This window comes from Peromyscus californicus, unplaced genomic scaffold (assembly GCF_007827085.1).
Source record: "Peromyscus californicus insignis strain IS unplaced genomic scaffold, ASM782708v3 Scaffold_22__1_contigs__length_63687245, whole genome shotgun sequence".
Classification (NCBI taxonomy): domain Eukaryota; kingdom Metazoa; phylum Chordata; class Mammalia; order Rodentia; family Cricetidae; genus Peromyscus; species Peromyscus californicus.
In genome coordinates, this window is record NW_026294525.1 from 29904984 (window position 1) to 29910753 (window position 5770).

The following is a 5770-nucleotide window of genomic DNA, read 5'->3' on the forward strand; positions in this document are numbered from 1 at the left end:
CAGTGCCTGGCTTTCACATGGGGGGCTGGGCTGCTCCCCTCGGGTCCCCTTGCTTGCCCAACTGGCAATGTACTGACTGAGCCGTCTCCCCAGCCCCACGGGTCTGCCTTTTTGAGGATCTCTCTTCAAAATCAACTGGCTAATTAGATTCTGTGATCTCAGCCGTCACTGCACTGCATATTCAAAAAAAAAAAAAAAATCCTTTCAAACAAGATGAAATAGGAAATTTATCAGCCTAGAAAACTAAATAATTAAAAGCAGAGTTCCTGGAGCTTTTGGTAGCCATTTGAATGGATGGAGAAATATTGGGCTTTACAGCTAGCAAGGAAAAGAACACGCAATTTAAACGTGTTTCCAACTTGTCCCCTCAGTGTGTCCTGAAAAAGTCAGCCACCCTTCAGAGAATTACAGACTCTTCTGCACTGAGGTCACCATGCTGGCGATTAAGGAACAGGTTTTTCCACTGCATATCAAAGAAAGGGCCTCTGAAGGGCATGGGGCAGGCCCCACGTGAACAGTGAACTAATATGATTTCAATGGCTCTTATATCATCACTAATAAGAGTTATTTTTACAGGAAGCTGCCTCTAGCCAAACATATGCTCCTAGCTTTTGCTTTAAAAGAGCGACGCCAATCACTGACCTTATCCTTTAATTGCCTCATACGTAATAGAAAAGATTTTCTGCGTAACGGGCAAGCCCGAACAGCAACTTGGAAGCCAAGAGTTTCTATAAACGTTCACTGGGAGGTGGGGCCTGGAGCCTCTCAAAGAATGCAAGAGGTTGGAGGAGAGGTCTCTTCCAGAAGAGGTCTGAGGTCCACAGGAAGGTGTACGGTCTACCTTCCTATGCAGAAGAATTCTGACTGCTTCTCAGAGAGAGGCTACAAACGTGACAGCCTCTAGCCGGAGTGAGTCACCGTTTGTACAACTCCATAGTGTTGGCAGCCCACCCCTGCTCTAGCTCACAGTTTTTGTTTTCTCGGTATGATAATTAGTTGTTGGCACTGTGAGTGCATCTCCTGAGTAAAGAGAAAAGAAAAATATGGGCACCTGTTATTTCTAGAATGAGTAGTGTTCTATGCATGGTATTATTGAGGTAAGCCATCTGCTCGGAGTCCAAGTGTTGGCCAGCCCTGGGCCATGCAGCTTAGAGCTCTCTAGTTCTCTCCTGGTACTCTTATCCCAGTAATGGAACATGAATGGTATATCCACTCTCCTGCCTTCTGCTGGGTTAAACAGATACGAAGCATCCTGTAAGGGGAAAAACAAAAACAAAAAACAAAACAGTAGTTCCTCAGAGCTAGAAAAACTTGAAGGTTATTACTTTGTGGCTTCCATCTTGGGCTTGGGCTATGCATGAGAATCTCTCTAAGACCTTTCAAGAAGTTTCCCTGGTACAGTAGGGCCCGCAATAGCACTGGCATTGTTCTAAAGCTCCTGTGAACAACCAAGATGGACAACCACTGATCTTGCCCATCAAAACCCTTTCAGGTGATACTGAGACCCCGAGAGGCTGACGGATGGTTCTGGAGCCCTACAATGCCTTCGTAATTTGATCTGCATGTAGGTCTTCTAGACTACAGAATCCAACAACCAACCCTCTCTGTTTGTCTGTATTATTGTCTGGTTTGGGGTTTTTGACAAACTGGTATCACTATTTTACACAGGCTAGATTTAAACTGGGGTTCTTCTCCTTTGGCAAATCCAGCTAGGATAGTATATGGTACAAGAGCTCCTACTTGGACCCCAAACTGTGCAGCAGCTATTTCTGTGCCCGGCCCATGACCCCTTACCCTGGCCATTTGGTGCATGGTCAGCCTTCCAGTGGGCTGCATCTCCACAGCTAACGTTTTCCTTCTTCTGCTTATTTTCTCTGTGCCTGATGCCCAGGTTGTACGTGTTCACCAGGACTTTGACACACCAGAAGCCCCAGAAACAGAATAATCTGCCTCTTTTCAGCCTTCAGTCCCACACTGACAATGACAGGAATTGGAGGTTCCAGTTTCTAGCCCCTCAGACCTGCTAGACACTTCTACCGGCCTCACTAACTCACCTTTTACTAGTGACCCTTTTTACCTCCTTCCTTTCCTAACTCTTATCTAATACTTCCTAAGCTTATTCTCCAGAACACTGATGCCCATCTGACTCTGTCAGTTTATAGCCTGTGTGTGTGTGTGTGTGTGTGTGTGTGTATGTGTGTGTGTGTGTGTGTTTGTGTGTACATGTGCATGCAAACGTGCCCACACATGAGCATATGCCAAGGTGAGCGTGTAGAAGCCAATGAATAACGTATTGGAGGTCAACTCTCTCCTTCCACCATGCGATCAAACTCAGATCCTCAGGCTTAGCAGCAAGTGCTTTTAGCCACGGAGTCATCTTGCTGAGCCTAGCCAAAGCAATTTTAAGAAAATCATTTTACCTCTCTGCTGGGGCCTGTTCTCAAAAGCACAGTAAGGATTTTAGAGTCTCCTGTGGTCATCACCATCTGCATAGGGCTGCTTCATGTATCCACCAAGGCCTTCCCTGCCCCAGCCTCCATCTGCTTACTCCCAGACCTCACCTCTCAGCTTGCTCCTCCTCCACAGTGCTCTCCAACCATAGTTTCTGAATTCTTGCAACAAACCATGTTCTCACTTGCTTCGGGCCTCTTACTCACGCTGTCCCTCTGCCTGGAACATTCTCCTTCCTTCTGTTGGTTTGGCTTCCTGGTAGATTCCTCCCACTTTGCATTTAAATATCATTTCCTGTAGAGATGCCTTGTCTGACTCCATTATTTGCCGTGGAGAATAATGCCTGGAATGCTGGGCGGCGCCTCTTAGCGGAACTCCCTTTTGTGTCCATAAGCCCACCTCACTCTCAGTCCCCAGCCATCATTATTATTCTTTACATTCTTATTTTGGTTTTTCAAGACAGAGTTTCTCTGTCTGTTTCTCAATTCTACCTGTCCTGGAATTCCCTCTGAGATCAGGCTGGTCTCAAACTCACACATATCCACTTGCCTCTGCCTCCTGAGTGCTGGGATTAAAGGTGAGAACCACCACTGTCCCTAGTCTTTCCATTCTTCGAGGGCAGGCCCTCAATCCATCTTCCTCTCTGCTGTAACCCTGGGATCGAGGCGAGGGCCTGTCATCTTGAGTATGTAATAAATAAGTGTCAACTGAAACATATACTTGTTTACTGAGCCTCAAATTTGGAGAATAACAGAATCTTGGAATAAACTTAAAACCAAGTTTCCCGACACAGGTCCTGCTTGTACTGTGGCAAGGTACAGACATCCCTTCCCCCACAACCCAGTACTTCTGCTTGAAACCTGAGGAGAAGAGCTTCTGTCAAAGATGGGGTTTCCTGCAACTGAGGAGGGCTTTATATTTTCTCACCCACGTAGGTGGCATCACTATTAACCTGAAAAGTTAAAACTGGGCACAACGGTGTTAAAATAATCCAGTCCCGTACTCAAACTAGACCAGGTTGAAATGAGGAAAAGAACTAAGAGGATGCACAGTCACTAAACGTTGATGACTTCGGAAAAGAGAACTGGGGATAGAGCTCAGCTTGGCTTTCTCTAAGGCCCAGGGTTTGATCCTCAGTACCAAGGAATGTGGTGGAGAAGGGGGTTCTGGGAAAACAAAGTGAAAGGAAGGGACTGGGAAAAGTTAGCAGCGCACGTTGCTCACGGGCAAGGTGTTCCTATGGCAGCCACAGAGTGACCATCAGCTGTGGGGTCTTCCTAGGGAGCGCCTCTCTCCATACGCCTTTACCCCATACTCCTTTCCCTTGGATGCCTGGTGGGCTTTACCTTAGCAATCCCTGGGTCCACCAGAGAGGGGGCTGTGTTTGAAGAGTCAACTTTCACCAGTTTCAGCAGGAAATCCAAATGTTTTAGCATGGTGTAGCCATCTCTTGGGGTCACGCACGTTGGCCTACCTTTCCCTCTTGGCTCATCTACTTCCATATTCTACCCCATACTCTGCTTTTGCTTTGTTTATTTCTCTGACGGGATCTCATGGCATTCATGCCAGCCACAGACTTGCCATGTAGCCAAGGCTGGCCTTGAACAGCCAGTCTTCCTACCTCCACTTTGCCAGTGCTGACTGCTGGCATGCGCCACCACCCCTGGTTTGTACACTGGTGCTCAAACCTATGACCTTGGGCGTACCCGTATCTCTACCAGTTGAGATCCACCCGCGGTCCCTCACATGTTCCTTCTCTATTTGTTCACAGGCATAATACTCTTCCACATTTCAGTCAGCAGATACTCTTCACCTGATCCCAGAACTCCCCCACCCTTATATCAGTTTGGCTTGCCAACTCTTCTTCATCCTCTGAGGCTCAGCCCCTCCCCAGAATAGGCTCCTTTCAATGCTCGGCCTGGATTCCACTCTGCTCTCACTGGTCCCTGATGTTCCCTCCAACATGTTTATAGTTGGATGTTGTTGTTGTTTGAGATGCGTCTCACTATATAACCCAGGCTGGCCTTGGGATTGCAAGTGTGAGCCATGATGGCTGGCTAACATTTATTCTTTGAAAGAATTTGTTGTCTGCCCTCCACCAGCCAGAATCACTTCAGGAACAGCCTGAGGAGAAGCCCCATGTCACCGGAATCTCTGTCCCCTTTTGTGATGAACATGGTAATTTTGCTAGTCAACAAATCTTTGCTCAAATACACTCAAGATTGCAATCAGCACTGGGCAGTGGTGGAGCATGACTTTAATCCCAGCACTCGGGAGGCAGAGGCAGGCGGATCTCCGTGAGTTCGAGGCCAACCTGGTCTGGAAAGCCAGTTCCAGGACAGACTCCAAAGCTACACAGAGAAACCCTGTCTCAAGCAAAAACCGAAACAAAACAAAAGATTGTAATCAGCTTTTGTGTAACCTGACCCCTGCTTGAATACTAGAAGACACATTTTAACAACCTGCTGATGACTGACTTGCTACCAAATTCTGACTTTAAAACATGTTTTTACCATGTAGCCTTTAAGTGCATTCAATAAATTGGCATGATTTGGGAAAAAGAAAAAAAAAAGGAGTGGCCCAGTGTCTCCTTTTCGGGGCTATTACCTCAGACAGCCATCCTGGTACCACGAACCTGGGCAGCTGGCCGCTGGCGGAAAAGAAAGCACTACAAATGTTGCATGTGAACCTTGTTGCTCCTAGAGTGCTCACCTGGGGGTGTGTGTGTGTGTGTGTGTGCGCGCGCGCGCGCGCGCTATGAGATGACAAGAATGACGAAAAGTGGATAAACAATTCTTAAGAAGCTCGCTTCCCCATCTAAGTGCTAACCAGGCTGACCTTCCTTAGCCTCTGATATCAGGCAAGAAGGCCTTTTTTTTTTGTTTTTTTTTCTATTTGAGTCGGGCTGAATAGGGGCCGTCCTGTGTTGAGATGAATGAAATCTGCTCAGGCACTGGAATTTGTTTCTGAGGGAGGAGTCATCCAAGAAGTCCTTCTCCTGCTCCACCCTGGCGCCTGCCCTAGGCGCACAGAGGCCAGCACGTCTGTACCCAGCCAGGAAAGGGCAGGGCAGCGAGCACCAGTTCGGGACAGCGGCAGGATGCTCAGCCTGTTCCAGGCCCTGCCGCAGCCCCTAGGGACCAGAGGCGGTGACACCCCTGTGCTTGTCCCAGGCCTTGGGCTTGGCTTTTGGTCTCTCGAAGTTGGTTCTGGATGTAACCTTGCATAAACCTGGCACACTGCCCACACTCCTGTGCACTGTAATAGCTCTAGTGATTGTTCTGGGAAGCAGTAGTGTGCCTACTTCTCTTACTCTGTG